Source organism: Manis javanica, chromosome 10 (assembly GCF_040802235.1).
Source record: "Manis javanica isolate MJ-LG chromosome 10, MJ_LKY, whole genome shotgun sequence".
Taxonomy (NCBI): Eukaryota; Metazoa; Chordata; class Mammalia; order Pholidota; family Manidae; genus Manis; species Manis javanica.
Genome location: NC_133165.1, coordinates 79636497 through 79655286, shown reverse-complemented (window position 1 = coordinate 79655286; position 18790 = coordinate 79636497). Strand labels below are relative to the sequence as shown.

Sequence of the window (18790 nt, the reverse complement as noted above, 5' to 3'; positions counted from 1 at the left end):
GGGGCCCATCTCTGAACTGTGGGGTCTAATTGCTTGGAGAGATAACCTACTGGGGCAAAGGATGGGCCATAATATTGGCCTAGGACTCTTAGAGCTTGACTGGACCTCTCATGAGTGTATAATGAGAAGGGCTTCGACAAATCAGGAAGATGGAGAGCTGGGGCTTCCACAAGGGCTTGACAGAACTTAATGAAGGAGTGTCGGGGTGAGGAGGATAATGGTTTTTTAGGGGGGGCTCTTGCTGAGGTCGTATAGGGGTCTTGCCAACAGGGAGCAGGGAGAAGTTAAGGATCCATGCTCTAAAATACCCAGCCAGGCTTAGAAAGGAAAGGATTTCTGTCTTGGTTTTGGGAATGGGCAGGTCAGAGAGGAGCCATTTTCTGCCTAAGGTAATGGACTTTCTTTGTTGAGACAGAAGGAATCTGAGGTAAGTGACAGTAGGGGAAGAGATTTGAGCTTTGACGGGGGATACTCGGTAACTTCTGGACGCTAGAAGGTTAAGTAGGGAGGCAGTGTCAAGTTGAGACTGTTCCCACGAGAGACTGCAGAGTAGAAGACTGTCTATGTATTATAAGGTGGACTTGGAGTGATCATGATGAAACTGTTTGAGGTCCTGAGCTAGGACCTGTCTAAAAATATGGGGACTATCTTGGAAGCTTTGTGGCAAAACTGTCCAAGTGAGTTGTTTAGAATGTCTTGTGTATGGGTCCGTCCAGGTGAAGATGAAAAAATCATGGGAGCAAGGGTCTAGAGGGATAGAAAAATGGGTCTTTGAGATCTAGGACTGAGAAGTGGGATGCTGAGGCAGGGATCTGCAATAAAAGGCTGTATGGATTTGGAACTAAGGGATGGATAGGGACAACGGCTATGTTGATGAGGCGAAGGTCTTGGACAAGGCGGAAAGATCTGTTGGTTTTTTTAACAGCTAATATGGGGGTATTAAATGGGGAGTGAGTGGGTCTGAGGCAATTTTTGTTTAAGAGATCTTGAATGATGGGTTGGAGGCCTATGAGGGCTGAAGTGGTTAGGGGGTATTGGGCCTGACAGATATACTGAGAGGGGTCACGTAATTTGATAGAGGCAGGGGGACATAGGGCTACGGAGGGGCTTGTGTAAAATCTTAAACTTGGGGATTTACAGGGTGTATGAGGGCAGAACTGGAGCTTTCATTTGGTAGAGGGGGGTTGTTGGCTATAAGGGCTATCAGAAAGGGAGTACTGGGGGCTGTGGGAGTGGATATAGTTATGGAAACGTGGAGGAGGGAAAGGTTGTCTCGTCTTAGTGAAGGAACACTGGGGCATAACTAGGAAGGAGTGGGAGAAAGGTATGGGACTGTCTAGGATTGTGCATAAAAGGGGGGGGGTTTAATGGGAAAATCTGTTTACCTCCTACCCCGACTATAGGAGTAATGGCTGGCGTGGTAGGGCCCCGGTATTCTCGCAAGACTGAGAAGGTGGCTCCTGTATCTAGGAGGAAGGAGATGGGGCGACCGTCTACTGTTAAAGTAACCCTGGGCTCCTGTTTGGTGATGGAAATGGCCGGGCGAGAAGCTCCCAGGCCCCGTCAATCTTCTTCTGCCAGCCCCACTATGGCGGGCTTAGGATGGGGGTTGTTCGTCCAGCCTCCCCTTTGGGTGGTTGGGCAATCAGACCCCCAGTGGCCCTTTTTGTGGCATCTGGGGCATGGGATGGTAGGAGATCTGGGGGAGGGGCATGCCCTTGACCAATGTCCCTCTTTTCTACACTTGAAATAAGCTCTTGGTGGGGGCTTGTTTGTAGAGGGGCGCCCAGGTTGTGGTTTTATCAGCTGGGCCAACATCTGGAAATTGGCCTGATCAGCCTTTCGTTTACGGCGTTCTTTCTCCTCCTCCTCGTTATGGAAGACTTTAAAGGCCACTGTTAGGATCTCAGTCTGTGGGGTAGCGGGGCCCTGTTCTAACTTTTTGAGTTTAGCTTTAATGTCGGGGTAGCTTTGAGCTAGGAAGTATGTCATAAGGACATGTCTTCCTTCAGGTGTTTCTGGGTCCAGGCTGATATACTGTAATAGGGCTTGAGTGAGTCTGTCTAAGAACTCAGAGGGGATTTCGTCTCTCTTTTGAATTATGTCTTGGAGCTTTTGAAAATTGACTACTTTACAAGCTGCCTTTTTCAGACCTGCTATTAAGCAGGAGGCAAAAATATCTCGAGAGCGGAGACTCATGGCGGTGTTATAATCTCAGTGTGGGTCTTGTTGGGGGACAGCAGTGGGGCCAGGGGGATAGGTGGGGTCAGTCCTGTGGGTTTCGGTAGCATGTGTTTGGGCGAAGTCCCAAGCTCATCTACGCTCTTCAGGGAGGAGAGTATTGGCCAGGAGCATGAAAATGTCATGATGCGTGAGGCTGTAAGACTGGAGGGTCCATTGAAACTCCCTAATGTATGTCGTGGGATCAGTGGAAAAGGAACCTAGGCATTTCTCTAGTTGGGCTAAATCTCTTAAGGAGAAAGGGACGTGAACGCGCACAATGCCTTCGGATCCTGCTACCTCCTGGAGGGGGGCGATAATTTTGGGAGGCTCTCGGGACTGAGTCTGAGGGGGACTGAAGGGTTCTGGCTCAGTCTGTGGGGGAGTGACGCGGTCTAGCTGCGCCTAGTCGAGCAGGTCCTGAAGTGCAGAAGGGGGGCAAAGAAAATAAAGAAAGATAGAATCGGACCCACATGTCACCAGCTAGCAGCTTAGGTGCTTACTTCTGCCGCTCTAGTTGGGCTTGAACTCATGACTCTGAATTAAGAGTCCCATGCTCTACTAACTGAGCTGCAGCAGGGCTCTAGTTAATTGCTTATGGAATGCATAAACAGAATGTTCTTTGTTCTCCATTCCTGCCACATCCGCAAGTGGGGGAAGGGCCTAGGTAGAAGCAGGAGTGGTGTTTCTACACATCTTCAAGGTCTCCCTATTTTCAGAGTGAGGAGTCTTGGCAAGATATGTTTTTGTGGACAGATAACTTCTAAGGACTGCACCGGTTGTTCTCTAGCTTGTGCTTTCCCATGCTGCATTCAGACATGGGGGAAGGTGCTTTCCCATTCTCTCTACAAACATGTAAGAAGACAAAGGTGGTCCCTAACAGGGGAGAAACAGGTGATGAGGGCAAAGATGGAAGAGGCTCCTGGGACCTAGTTAAAGGGGGGCTGAAAGGCTCAGGCTTAATCTGCAGGGTATGAAGGTGGAGGAGGTGAGATGGGGGAGGAGATGGTTGGGGAGGAAGGGAGAAGGGCTGTTGTAGGAGAAGAAGGGGAAGGGAGTGAATGGGAGGCTTCTGCGGGGGCGGGGGCTTGCAGGCTAGGAGATCTTGGGAGGGGGCGGGGAGAGGAGGAGGCGGAAAGCTTCGATATAGGGAATCTCCTTCCATTTTTTCAGGCGCTGGCAGTAGTTAAAAAGATCGCAAGTGATGTTAGGATCAGGAGTTCCCCCTGCGGGCCATTGGTTGTTATTGTCTAGGGGGCATGTCGGCCAATCTTGGGAGCAATATTTATGGAGAAGTTTTGGTTTTATATTAGGCGTAAGGGAGAGGGTAGCCAGATGCTTAAGCAGGCATTCAAGAGGTGAACTTTCAGGGAGGGATGAGGAGGCTCCCATGGCTAAAGGACAGAGGAGACAAATAGGGGAAGACGAACAGAGATCCTCGGACTGGAAGCAGACCACAAGGAGACAAAGGGCATCCCTGATGATCCTTGGTGGTCTGCAGAAATTCGTATACGAGTTGGAATTTCTTAGGAAGTGTGAGTCGTCACCCAGACTTCCCTAAGAAGGCAGAGTGCCGGAGTCACGAGGTACCTAGCGCTAGGCGTTTTCGGCGGACGGAGCAGAAGGAGGAGGGGGGGAAAAGGGAGCGTTCTCATCCACAAAGGAGTCACCTCGTTTATGGCTGTTGGAGGGGGGTGCCTGAGAGTCGGCCGCAGCTGTGAAGGCCTGAGGCGGGGATTTATGACTGTCGGAGGAGGGGCCTGAGCGTCTGCCGCAGCCGTAAAGGCCTGAGGCGGGGATTTATGGTGTTGGAGGAGGGGCCTGAGGGTCCGCCGCAGCCGTGAAGGCCTGAGGCGGGGAGAGTTCCCTCCTCATCCCCGAGCGTCAGGGCCTTGCCGGACGATCACGGTCAATGGCACTGCGATAGCTCGGGGAAGAGTGGCCCACCCTGGGGAAATTTTGCTTAAAAACTTTCAGCACTGATGGAAGGGACGGTGAATGCGTTTATGACTGTCGGAGGAGGGGCGTGAGCCTCCGCCGCAGCCGTAAAGGCTTGAGGCGGGGATTTATGGCTTTTGGAGGAGGGGCCTGAGGGTCTGCCGCAGCCGTGAAGGCCTGAGGCGGGGAGTGTTCCTCCTCATCCCCGAGCATCAGGGCCTTGCCGGACGATCACGGTCAATGGCACTGCAATAGCTCGGGGAAGAGTGGCCCACTCTGGGGGGGAAAACTTACCTAAAGGCCAGAGAGGAGTGGTGAGTGTGATGAGCCAGTGCCGGAAAAAGAGGATGAGGGCAAGCTGCTGCTGGTGTCGGGGGGAAGACGGGGCCCAGTTGGGGTGTCCCGTCTCCCGGGTTTCGGCACCAATGAAAGGAAAGGAGCGACACATAGCAGCAATTCACCGGAGAGTTCCGCTTTATTAGGGAAAGGTGCTGGGTTATATAGGAAGGGGCATGAATTGATTGAGGTGTTACTTCTACGGGGCTGGTGGCTGTTGGCTAGGTGCTGGGATTGGGAGGGGGGCGAGAGGTGATTGGGCTTCAGGTGGCACCGGCAGGAACCGAGGACCCCGAAGAGAAGCCGGAAGTTTGCCATCTTACTGGTGGGGACCCTTCAGTGCCAAGGACATGCATAGGCCCGACTGGCTATTGTGGGCCAGCAGCTGCCCTGCAAGCATGTTTCAGAGCTTGTAATGAAAACTTTGAAACAGGCAGCTTTGATGGCTATCCAAGTATCATGTGTGCTTTATTTTCCCCTTTTCTCACAGAGGTTTTAATGAAAGCTCAACTTTCAAGAAACAGAGGTAGAGCCAATGCCAGCATCCAATGACAACGACCATTGCCAGGTACTTACTTAGCACCTACTCTGTGCCAGATTCTTTTCATGCAGCTTCTCATTGGCTATTTACAGTAGCCTAGAAACACAGGGGTGGACATTCTACCCTGTAGATGGGAACCGAGCCCCAGATGTCCTGAGTCACATGGCCAGCCAAGGGCAGGAGGGCAGGGCTACAGCACAAATGCAATGAGGTCTGGCTCCAGACCTCCAGGTAAAACCTGTTTTACTGTTACCTAAGTTCATCTACTGCCTTGTACAGATCCCACTTTAAAAATCCTCTTCTTAAAACAGGCCTTAATTTGGAATTATAAATAATAATTTATAAGTATTTTTCTCTAAGGAGATCAGAAATCTTTCCATAGATACAATCTTGGTGAAATATACTTGCGACAACCTCCCTCATTGCCAATTCGACTCTTCAAATCATGGCTCAAGGTCTACATGCACTTCTAGAAGGTTCCAAAAGACCTATTCAGCCTATTCTGTAATTATGTTCTCTAATTAGTATTAAAAAGAATTGCCTAATTTCTGAGCCACCTTTCCTCCTCAGTGCATTTCTGTGATTTAAAATTATGTGTCAATATTAATGAATAATGATCTTGTCTCCATTATTCAATTAAGGCAAGAGGGCAGAGAACAGTCTTTTCTTCCCCAGCAGTGCCAGGCTTTGGGTACTTTGCCCTTTATACCCCATGATGCTAAAAAACCTTACAGAAGAAAAAATGCTTGGGATACTGTGGGATATATAACAGAAAAAAGAACTAGTGGTTCTGAAAGCATGGGCCCAGACTTGCATCACCACCTGGAAAAGTTGTTAGAAATGTGAATTCCCAGGTCCCACCCCAGTCCTACTGAATCAGATGCTCTGAGAATGGGGCCAGCCATCTGTTTATGGAGCCATCTGGGTGAACTCAAGCTCCTTCAAGTTTGAGAATCGGTAAACTCAATCTTCTCCGAGAGCAGACATTAAATCAGGCGGTGAGGCTTGTCTTCACTACCTTCCTAATCACTGGCACGTATCCCACCCTTTGCACTGTTAGAATTTGATGCATATAAACAGGATCCGATTAAAGGGGGGCAGAGAAGGGAGCTGTGCACCGACACCTTCAGCACTGCTCTACCTCTGCGTCCTGAGGTGACACAGACACAGAACGATCACAACACTCAGCTCTCAGCCACCTAGAGAAACTTCCATGTCTAGAGGTCCCTGGGTAGCTGAAACATCCAGCGGGGGTAGGAGGCCTCGGTGCGCAGCCCGCGTGTGCCCCGCCCCGGCGGCCACGTGCTCCCTAGGTGCGGGTCCTTGGTGAGCCTTAGGAGGCTGGTCACTTACTCTGGGTGCAGTAGAGCCCCCTCCAGCCGGAAGCACACTTACACTCCCCATGGTAGGTGCTGCAGAAGGCCCGGTTGTGACAGCTGCACGTGTGGATACAGTTGGGGCCCCAGTGGGCAAGTGAACAGGCTGCAACCACAACAACACACGAGAGCCCCGTTAGAGCTCTGAGGCCAGCCCCCAACACAGAGAACCTCACCCGCCCTTTCACACCTCAGGGAGCGAGGTGTGTTACCAGTGCGCAGAAGGATGAAGTCTGACTAAACCGGACTACGATGCTGCCTGCAACAGCCATCCTTCCTGACGTCCTCACTCCCAGACAGAAGGGAGAGGCAGGCAGAGCAGAAACCATCTCAGGTTCACAGACTGAGTTCTTTAATAAACACACGTGGAGCACCTACATGCCCAGCACCGTTACAGGCACAGGGGGAGACAGCGGAGGACAAGGTCCAGAGCACCCTGAACGCTTACATTGTAGTAGGGGAGACAGGTAAAGTCAACTACCAACCAACCAGCCAACCGAAGAAATGATGGCAGGAAGCACCGTGAGAAAAAATGAAACAGGGTAAAGGGGGACAAGAATGGGGAGAGCTGCTCCTCTAGGGAAGGCCTCCGAAGAGAGGACGCTTGAGCAGAGACGAGCTGGGCAAAATGACATGACTCAGGAGGAGTGAAAGGGCCACGGTCACATAATTTATCTCTGTGATCTCTAAACCCTGCATTTGTCCACTCGTCCAGAGTTGTCACTAGAGGATTGTTTTAAATGTCTCCCAAACGTATGTGAGACTTGGTTTACTCATAAAACCTCTTAATTGGAAGCAGAAAATAGTAAAACTGGCCAAATGAAGAACAATCAGAACCTCAGACAAAGCATCTGTGAAATAAGGTAAGATTACGGGATGACATGATTTGATTTACAAAAACAAAAAAACAACTTGTTATTTATACCAATGCTCCAAGTACATGTATCTGCTAGAATGAGGATTATCTATATGAGAAGACAGATGTTAGTTGAATGTACTAAGGTAATCATTTCACAACATATGTAAGTCAAACCATCATGCTGTATACTTTGAACTTATACAGTGATGTATGTCAATTTCTCAATAAACTGGGGGAAAAAAAGAGGACCACCATAATTTCTATACAGTTACCTAGGAGGGAATATGGCCCAATAAAGATAATAAATCTGATGTAATTTGTTAAATGAAAAAAAAATTTTCCATAATTCTGTGTACCATCATTGCCCAACAGCATGGGAAAAATAATAGCCAACACTTGAGGTCTGTAATGAACCTTAGTTCTCAAGTTACTATTTGGGTTTAAATATAGGACAACTGCAAAGAGCTCTTAATGAAAAACAAAGTAATTAAAAAATTAGAAAAACTCAATTTTTAGTCAGTCAAATATTTTTCCTTGATTATATTTACTAAAAGATTTAGTAAAATCTTAGGCATCATTTGCTAACTCCAGTAGTCTACTGGCCAATGTCAATAGCCCCCATTTTGAACTCTGCAATTCTATTTTCCCCACAGCACTGACTTTTAAAGTCTACTAGCAGGACATACGATTTGCCGCAAGGTTTGGCTGATGTTGACTCCTGGTAATTGAGGTAAGGCCAATGCCAAACTTGGTGAATAAAATATTTACAGGTCAATGTATTTCTGGGACACCATTTGCAAGATTTAAGGCAGGATCAAGAAACATATCCTGATGATGCCAATGAAGTTATTACTGAGAAGAAATGGCTAAAGCCCCATCTGTTAGGTTGGTCCTGAAGGTTGGAAAGAATAAAGCTCCTGGGGAAGCACTGTCCAGGGTAGTTCTGCAAAGGACAGGGTGACCTATCACACTCTCCTCTGCCCTCAACCGCAATGGAACATTACAGTGACCTGAGGGCTGGGCCTCCGAGGATGGTTCTGCACATGGAGCCCCAAGAAGGGAAGATGGAAATTACCGCCAAAGGAGTCACTTACTTCTCTGACAAGTGGTGCCTCAGAAGCCGGGCGCACACTCGCAGATGCCATCATCGTCAGGGGAGCACAAAGCCCCATTTTTACAGTAACGGGGCAGGGAGCAGTTGGGGCCCCAGCGTCCCTCAGCGTACACACTGTCACAGTGGATACCTGAAACAACGCCCAGGGGCAAGGCCGAGTGAGAGGCAGTGTGGGCGGGCGCCTGGGGGGCCTAGGCCAGAGGCTTGGACTAAGGTCACAGTATCAGAGCTGAGTTATCCCAGGCAACGGTGAGCAGGGATGACAGAAGGCTTAAAACCCATTTACACACATCAACAAACCATCATACATTGTGTGGTTGTGTATGTGTCAACAAAACATTAAAATAATCCCAGAACTATTTTCTATAGAGCCACCACGGAGAGGGATCAAACACCTTTGTGATAATGCTTTTTCTTCTTTGGGAAGAAGAAGCACAGAGGAAACTCAAAGACTCTGTCTATTATAGCCAAAATTTATCAAAAATATTGTATCATTTAGCCCTCAGATGACTTCCTCCCTTCCCTCACTCTTTCTTTTTACAGAGAAATGGACAAAGTGTAAGAAGATAAGTACATGGTGGTTAAATTATTTTACATAAAGAAAACTCTCTCCCTGGGGCAAACAAGCAAACACAATCTTAAAATAGTTTGATGATATGTTGTGCAGGACAGAAAGATACACTAATGTCTGCCACCAACTCCTCTTTAACAATTTAATCTGACATTGGACAGATAGATATAGGCAGAATATCACAATTGACATTATTTATAGCTGTTGTCGAAGCTACGGATTATTAGGAAACTGTACATAGGTGTTTAACTCTCATCCTGGAAACAAACTTCAGAGTCAGTCACAGAATGAACAAATGCCTAATGGAAACATTAAGGGAAATCAAAATTGCAAAAATGAAAATAAAACCAGGTTTTATTTTGACATAGGCAGAAGTCTCTTTTGCAAATTGGTATTTAGCATTCTTTCTTGCAAGTCAGAATTCCTCACAACTCTAAGAAATGCTCTTTGCATTGAGAGGCAAGAGTAAGTAAGGCATTGAGAGTAAGAATGAGCTATAATTAGGAGTGACTGACAGCTGCTGGCCTCAGACCAAGTGAAAACATGGTAAGAACCAGCATGCACACACTCGAGGAGACCAGAACACTAACACGACCCGGCACCAAGCAAGCTGAGAAGGCCATGTTTTGTATTACACTTTTTGCTTCTAAATTGGTTAGAAGTTAGCGTGGCCTGAACCTTAAAACATAAGTAGCCCCAAACCATAATGTGAACATTGCTAATTGGTGCACAGCCATTTCTACTGAACCATAACTCCACATTTGACTGTTCTGTTTTTCCCCTCCTGAAAGTCTCCCACATAGTAAAGGCTGTTAAGTAGGAATGAAAGCCCATAGACCTCACTGTGCCTCGCTTGAACCAACAATAGACTATTATTTTAGCGTGGACTGTGAACTGAGGAAAGATCAGTTCTGTCCCAAGCTGACTGTGGTTTAAGTGTCCCCCATAGAATACAATATGAAATTTTGGCTTACTATGATTTTTTTGTGACTTCAGAAATATACAAACTTTCTTTCAAATCTGCTTTGAAAAGCTGAGATGGAATTGCAAACTCTATGCTCCCCAAATTCACCAGCAACAGGTCTTATCTGTTGCTTTGACTCAGCATCAGATGTATGGAGGAGCAACCCACTTGGAAAGGAGGCTGCAAACCTAAACTGTTCTTTGAATATGAAGTACCAACAAAGATAACCTGCTACAGGCTTCACCCTCTATTCAAATTCAGGTCCTGAGCCCTGGCTGTGAGTCAGGACTCCTGTTTAACCACAGCTAAAATGGGGACACCTTTTTCATAGAGAATCAGACAACCCGTGGCCTTTTGGTCTGGAGCCATTCAGACAAACCCCAGTTAGGATTCCGGAGAGGCAGAAGCTGAATCATTAGGTGATTCATCTAAAAATCATCCTGAAAATTAATCCTGATTTTTGTTACTTTTTCTGTGGGGTAGGAGTTTGGGGAAAGGGGAGATTTAGCTACTTGCAGTGATTCAGTTTATCAGCTACTTGCCAAATCTTTCCTTCACCTTAAGTAAATGTAGTTAAGATGGAATGGAGTACAGTTCAGGTCAAAAAGTATATGCTTCCTTTTTACATCATTGATGATCATAATTTATGTATGACTTACACATCCTCAATCAGAGCATGTTAAGAAAAATGACTCTAGGGAAGATTGGCAAACCTGAATAAAGTGACCAGTTATTTCATACCTGATTCCTCTTTTCCCTAACATAACCATCAGTCACAATCAACTTCACCAGGGTAGTTTTCATGTAAGTAACAAGGCCCACAGTATAGCAAGAGATCCCTTACAAAGATAAGCTTGTTTAACACGATTTACCTATCATTTCAATTCCAGAGAATCACAGGGTATTCTAGAGACCATCTATCAAATCGTCTGTCTCCAATCATGTAAGCATATTTCAAGAGGAACCAAGCTTAGTTGTAAATAACTTTTTCTATAGGACTGCAAAGTCTTTCCTTGGAAAGTAAATTATAACAATTCAATTACCAACTTCCCCTAAAAATTCAATCCATTTCTTTTTTCTCTATCATCACTAAAAATCAGCCATCATTTTGCAGATATTGATGCCTAATCTATTTGAAGGCAAATGTAAAATGTCTCAGTCAGGGGGACAGTGGGAACTCAGGGAGACTCAGGGGAAAGTGGGAAGCTGTCTTTTTTCTTCTTGCTGCATCATTTTCTCTTATTTCTGCTTCTTGCTTCAGACCTCATGCTCTCCTGTTATCTTTCCCTTCTTCTATAGTCAGGAAAGGATAGGATAAATTTATTGATGCTGAAATATTACCCTTTCCAGAGAATGTTACTATTTTAAGAGAATATACATGTTAAGAGCTTAAAAAATAAATCTCTAATTGTGGAATTTAAGACAGCAGGGCTCAGAGTGGGTACTGGGGTAAGCGTTTCACTAGGTCACACTAGGTATATGGCTATTGATGTGACCTCTATGTAAGGCTAACCCTACAGTGAAACTTTTTCCAGGAGAGGGAATTTAAGTTTACTGTAACCATTTCTTTTTTTTGGTTGTGTGTTTGTATGTATGTGTGTGCATTTTATTCGTGAATTAGTTCCATTGATCTCATCCTACTCTTTGCAAACTTTGCTAGCTCCTACAAGACTTCTTTTTGTTCCCTAGTTTGTCAGATACAGAAAAGAGAATTCAACTCAACAAGCACTCAAGGGGTCCAGTGGCTGTTGGCCTGCTGGTGAGAGATTCCCTAAGAAAGACTCCAACTCTGGAGTGATACAGGCATACCCAACTCTGTACTGGGATCAGTTAGGGAAGGAGTAGTTTACAAAGGTGAAGGAGGGTTCCAAGCTAACAGAACAGGGGGTGTAAGGGTTAGAAGCCCAATGAAGTATGTGTCTATGCTTCAGGAATCCTAAATTGGGGACTGCTGAGATTGGGTCTGGGAAGCGCGAGAGGTGTCTGGGCAGCCAGGTGGTGGCCACGTCGGGGAGGAGGCTCCTTGCTGGGGCGTGGGAGCTTCCTCCTGCTACTAACAGGGACCAAAGGCATAATTAAACAGGAGACACACATAATTAAATTAGTATTTGGTAGGAGGGTGGAGATGCTTTGAAGATGATGAATCTGAAAGAAAGAAGACTTGCCAGGTGGCTGTTTTGGGTTATCCAGGTAAAAATGATAGAAATGACAAGGTCTTAAACTAAATCAGTGGCAGGTGGGATGCAAGGAAAGATGAATTCCAGAGAAACATAGGAGAGAATGCAGATGAAAGATCCTATACCCACCTCACACTCCACCCAGGGTAACTAATGAATTCTGGCAGCACCACGAAGGAGAGACGGGGCCTGTTTTTGTTCATGACAATGCTTAGTGCACGGAGGGTGTTAAATATTAGTTGAATAAATCAATAAGCATGTTCCCTCTTTCCAACACGACACTCAGGATCATTTTCCAACTGGATGGAGCAACCATATCATTCTTTCCTTCCCTGAAGAAGTGATGAGAAGTATACTCAAGCCAGGAAACCCAACATATTTATACTTTGTATACCAGCTAAGAGGTTGAAAATGTCTGCCTTGCTTATTTTTGAGACTATATACTGTAATGAGCTCAGGTCTGTGCTTTTTAATGTTAGCCTATTAGATTATAAAGCAACAGAAAAATTATGAGACATCCCAAAGAAACTCTCTTGGAATGTTCACCAAAGGACAGCTAAAGGCTTTAATAGGCATTACTTTAGGAAAGAACTCCATGAAATATTTGGAAGGGACAAAATGGAAAGGGGTTATCTTTAAATTTGCAGCAATCTCTGTGGTTCAATGGAAGCATTTCTTCCTGATAAATGTTCTAACGCTGATAAGGAAATCTGTGAGGGAATGTTTTTTGCCAACACTGAGGACAAAGAGCTCCTTGATAGCCTTCACAAGTTGCTAGGCAATGACTGAATGATCGTGATAAACTTCAGCTAAGCAGCTCTAAAGAAACGTTTGTGCATTTACTGCCTGATGCATTATGCCAGTGGCCTCAATGTGAAATCAGCATTCACTAGGCATTTGTGATTTCATGAATGCAATAAATAAATCATCTGGGTGTCATTATTTCCCCCTCTCAGGGATAGAACCCAGACTCCCTGTCTTGATTAATTGTTTATATTCTTTATGCCTATATTGTGACATTTGGAGCATTAGTGATGGAAGGAAATCATTTTGATTCGATGTCTCGTTTCTGAGCAACAAGCTGTTAAACATCTATTAGAGCAAAGAGAGAGATTTGTTAATAATAATAATTGCGCTTGGTGATTATAGGAGAGAGGAATTACAGTATTTAGTCATACCACTTTCTCTGCTTTTCTAGTCCTCTGGCTGACGAAGCTGGCTTACTGTGAGTGTACTGCGTGGTGGACCCACCTCTGCCCATACAGCACCTGCCCTGAGTGAACATGAGCTTCAAGCCAGGAGCCAGCCCACTTCATCTCTGTGGGCCCAGAGCCCAGGGCTATGCTTGCATACATCTTGGAAACGCCAACAAACAGCTGTTAAACCAAATCTATTTGGATACTACAAATTTTAAAGATCCATTAAAAAAGGATCTGCTTTATACAGATAACCAAGTTGAAAAAACATCTTGATAGGTCATATAAATCAGAGATGTCTGCATGTGCAGATGCAAGACAAAACCACCAGGGAGCATGGCCTGCCTTAGTCTGAACCCGGATAAAAGCAAACGGAACAGACTGCTACGCAGACTGGGGGATCCAGGAGCTTGCACTTTTTCTGCATGCAGCCTTTCCTTTGGGAAGGCAGATCCCTCCCTCCACCCTTGCTTCAGGACTCCCATTCTGCTTTTATGTTAACTCCCTCTCCACAAGCACATGCAGACAGACAGAGAGATACTGCTGCAAAGGCACTCTCCACCCCTCAATAGCCTAAAGAGTCTGTGAGTCATTTGCACTTGTGGCTGACTAGGAGCATGCATGTCATTAAAACTCACTTGCATGCACGTGTTACTGGACAAAGAAAGGTAGGTCTTCCCTTATTATAACACTCAGACATCACTAAGTTGCAGGAGATTATTCTGGAACTATTGGTACCTGAAATAAAAGTTCACTTACTCAGCTGGCCAAACCTGGTGTGTTTAGGAAAACTTAGAAAGGAGGGCTGTGCTTGTGGACAGGGGCTGGGAACATTGTAGGCCTAGTTCTGCTTGCTGGGAAGAGAAGAGCCAGACTCTTCTCATAAACTTGCTTTCAGATTTTTCTCCCTCTGATGCCGCTCCTCCTGTCTGGGCTCCCACTAGTGCCCCACCTCTCTTCCTGCTGTTTCTCCCCTCCTTACCAGTGTACCATGCCTCACTAGTCCCTCTTTCCCAAGACTCCTAGGTTGTGCACTACACAAGAGCCCTTGGTGACAGGGCTACGTCAGGGCAGAACCCCGGCTCATGATCCATCCCCCAAGAAGTGCATCCTGAGGAATTTCCAAACCTTTTCCAAATTTGTATAAAAGGTGCTTTATGGGCTGTCAATGGCTTCATCCTCCTACTTATCCACCCTACAGATTGTTATTCAGTAGGTGTAAGGTGGGGACCAGGAATATACAAGTTAAAACAGTTCACAGGTGACAGGGATGTTACATAGGGCTGGGAACCAGGATGGAGACAGAGTATATTTCCCACACAGCTGGAATGACATCCTAATTAGCTGTAATGCTCAGTGAAGAGGTGTTCTGGCTGACCGTCAGAGCAGAAGGGAAGAAAAAAGTCAGCATGTTTTTACTGTTTGGGGAAAATACTTTATAAAGCATATAACTGCACTACTCTGGACACACACACACATATACACACACACCTAATTAGATTTCTTTGACATCTGGAATTTCAGAGTAATCATTTTGAAAAGTCAGTTTCATTTTATAGTTGTGTGTGTGTGTGTGTGTGTGTGTGTGTGTACTTGTGTGGAAGAAAGAACACAGGGCACAGCCTATATCATGGATGGTGTTCCATTTTTCACCCTTTTTTATTGTACTGCCCCTTTTTTGATAAGGTAGTTGATTGGCTAAAAATATCAATAAAGTTTTACATAACCACATATAATAAAAGTACATGGCTTTTCTTTTGAAAAATGGTACACTTCTTTTGGAAATACTTTCTGGGATATCAGCGGCAATTTATGTTTAGTTATACAGTATGGTAGCACATTTTGAAAACTTATTTTATAATGAGGTAAAATGGGACTATCAGTTATAGTGAAAACAGTCACAGTTCCTTTGAGAGAAAAAGATAGTTAACCATTAGAAAAGAAGGTGAAGTTATGAGGAGTGGTAGATGACCCCATGGCACGAAAGCAAGCCCACTTCCTCAGCATATCAGGTTAGCACATGACTCCTCACCTTAGGTATGTCCCTTTCTTTGAAAGAGGGATGGATGACCTCTGGCTCCAAACCCGGAGGCCTGATCAGTCTCTCCCCACTGCATCCTGTTGGTATCTCTACACCACCCCGCTGATTTGGGCAGAGGAAGGGCCCAGGTCCCTGTGTTAGACTGCACTGATTTTTCACCAAAGCCTCACTGTTGCCCCCACAATGCTACCTTGTCTGCTAATACTTAACATTTTACCTACAGTGATGTCAGGGACAGGGATGAGAAGAGAGAGAATCACTTGCTTCCCTGGGTTTATGTTGTTTAGTTGGCCTCACACCTGGTATCTGAATGGAAAGCAAAGCTTCCTTTATATTGAGACAACTTATGAACTACTTACTGGAAAATTAGGAGTCTATCCAGGGTGGACAATGAAATGGTATTCTCTGTAAATTATACAGAGTCTACTCTTCTTCCCTTTTAGAAAAATAAGCCAATTTTTGGTCAAGTTGTAGGGTGCTTTGGGGAACTTCAGGGGCTTTCTTTTCCACTCCACATGGTAGATTACACCAAGGGTTTTTGTGAGCATGGGGGATAACTGCTCTGAAGAAAAAGGTCTCATAGCAGCCTTAAATACTTAAAGACCAGCAGCCCAACAGGAAACCTAAAGAAATTAGACTGTGGGGCCACAAAGCAAAGAGATGATAAGCAACAAGTGATAGAACAACACAAGACAGCAAAGCTTCTTCCTTGGAGCAGCAGGCCCGTCACAGATGGACACAGGATGACAAGATCACGTTGTGTGAAAAAGCCACCACATTCCCACAGGAGCTCTGAAGGTCTGTGACCAGGCGGGATAATCTGTTTTACCCCATGACCCAGACCATGGAATGCGGCTAACACATTTTCTGGCTGGCTTCAGGCCAAATCACATCTACTGCTTTTCTCAAGTATACTATTCTCTGTCTGACTCTAAATCATCAAAGCAGGTAGACATTTGAGCAGCGACTGGTGTGTTCAGGAACACCTTGAATTTTCTCTACACCCCTAAAAGAGAGGGAGATTTGGTGGAGCACAGCCCCAAACAAATGATGTGGCCTCTCTGTTAGGAAAGTTCTGAGTTTGCCTGGGGGTTAAAAACATAATTTGGCTTCACTGCAGTCACTGGGAATTTAGTACTGGTCACTCTATTTGAGAACATCAAGAATCCAAGGAAAGCAACAAAATCTAGTTTAATCTCTGGCATGATGTGGTTTTACATTTAGCAACTAAAAGCAAAATAGAAACATGGATAAGTGAAATTTCATATTGTATGAAGTCAGAGTTATCTCAGCTTTTGCAAGTAAAGAGGAATAGGGAGTTTTGCATCTGTGGCCAACTCCTTTGACAGAAAATAAAGCCCACTGCAGCCTTGGCCTCAAGATAGCTCTCAGACCCTAGAAATGAAGCACATGGCAGCTTGTCTCAGTTACTCTTCTCAGAAGCCAAAGGAAGCTCTAGACAAATTTCAAAGGACTCAGAGACACCACTGAAGATGTTACGGATAATATCCTATATTCCAGTACCTGAAGACAGACAATTGTTAAATTGACAATACTATTCCCCATGTTGATCTACACATTCAATTCTCATTAAATTATCATCTTGTTTCTTTGCAGGAATTGATATGCTGATACTAAGATTCATATGGCAATTCAAGGGACCCAGCGTGGCCAAAACAATCTTGAAAAAGAAGACAGATGTTGGAGGACTCCCACTTCCCCATTTTAAAACATTCTACAAAGCTACAGTAATCAAAACAGTATGGTACTAACAGGATAGGTGTATGTATCAATGCAATAGAAATAAATGCCCCCACATTTATGGTCAGTTGATTTTTTACAAGGGTATCATGACAGTACAGTGGGGCAAGAATGGTCTCCCCAACAAATGGTGCAAGGACAACTGGATATCGCCATGCGACAGAATGAAGCTGGACCCTTCCTTCATACCACATATAACAATGAACTTGAAATGGGTCAAAGACCTAAATATAAAAGCTAAAACTATAAAATAATTAGCAGAACACACAGGCATAAGTCTTTCTGAGCTTGCATTAGACATTGGTTTCTTAGATTTGACTAAAAGCATAAGAAACAAAAGAAAAAAATAGAAAAATGGAACTTCATCGAAATAAAAACTTTTCTGTGGCAAAGGAAACCATTAAGAAAGTGAAAAAAAGCCTCACAAAATGAGAGAAAATATTTATGAATTACATATCTAAAAAGGCATATATAGCTAGAATATATAAAAAAATATTACAACTCAATTAGAAAAAGCCAATCCAATTAAAAAATGAGCAAAGTATCTGACAGACATGTCTACAAAGAAGATATTCAATGGCCAATAAACACATGAAAAGATGCTCAACATCATTACTTATTAGGAGAATGCCAATCAAAACCACAACGAGATAACATTTCACACCCACTAGGATACCTATAATCCAAAAGACAGATAATAATGAATTTTGGTGAGGATATGGAAACCTCACACATTGCTGATGGGAAGGTAAAGTAGTTCGGCTGCTTTTAGAAAACAGTGTAGCAATTCTTCAGAGGGTTAAACTGAGAGTTATCACATAACCCAGCAATTCTACTCCTAAGAATATACCAAACATATATACATCTACACAAAAACCTGTATATGAATGTTCACAGCAGCATTTTTCAGAAAAGCCAGAAAAGTGGAAATAACCCAAATGTCCATTAACTGATAAATAGGTAAATAATGGCCCATCCATACAGTGGAATGTTACTTGGCAGTCAAAAGGAATGAAGTATTGATACATGCTCCAAAATGGATGAACCTTGAATAAATATGCTAAGAGAAGGAAGTCAGGCACAAAAACCATCAATCCATATAATATCTAGAATAGGCAAATCTTTAAGAGACAGAAAGTAGATTAGTAGTTGCTGAGACATGGAATAAGCGAGAGAAGAGAGAGAAGAAAAGTTTGTGACATGGGGGTGTGTTTTCTTCCTTCACAACAGTAATAGTATCATACAGCAGCATAATAGTATTATAACTCCTTTCAGGTTCTGGGACCTGATTTCACTGTGTTTGTGTGAGAGGGAACTCGATCCATGCACAACACCAAGCAATTTTCGAACACCAGCAGGGTGTCCAAGAACTCAATTCAATTCTGACACTGTCTGCCCACAGACTGCACCAGATTCCCCAGGTTAAGGGTTCCACCCTAAAACACTGCCCTCCAACCCCCACTCCAGACACTGGTTGCAAGCCCCAGGCAGTTACCTGTGCTTCTGACCTGTGGGCTACAGACTGGAGGTTACCATGACCTTTCCCTTAGTTTTGATTAATTTGCTAGAGCGCCATTCCTGAGTTCTAGCAAACAGAGCTCAGTAAAACACTTCTACCATTTTAATAAAGGATACAAATTAACAGCCAGATGAAGAGATATCTAGGGCAAGGTCCTAAATAAAGGAGCTTCTATCC

At 44.6% G+C, this 18790-nt stretch overlaps 1 long non-coding RNA gene across 2 annotated transcripts; it reads left to right on the top strand.

The window, feature by feature from the left end:
* Nucleotides 1-4827: 4827 nt before the first annotated feature.
* LOC118967289 (uncharacterized) lies at nucleotides 4828-17139 on the top strand. 2 transcript variants are annotated; one of them, XR_005054196.2, is made up of 3 exons: nucleotides 4828-5062; nucleotides 7924-8000; nucleotides 16951-17139. It is a non-coding gene; the product is annotated as an uncharacterized lncRNA (long non-coding RNA). The 2 variants fall into 2 exon arrangements; XR_005054197.2 differs by lacking the exon at nucleotides 16951-17139 and adding an exon at nucleotides 13295-14937.
* The last annotated feature ends 1651 nt before the right edge of the window (nucleotides 17140-18790 follow it).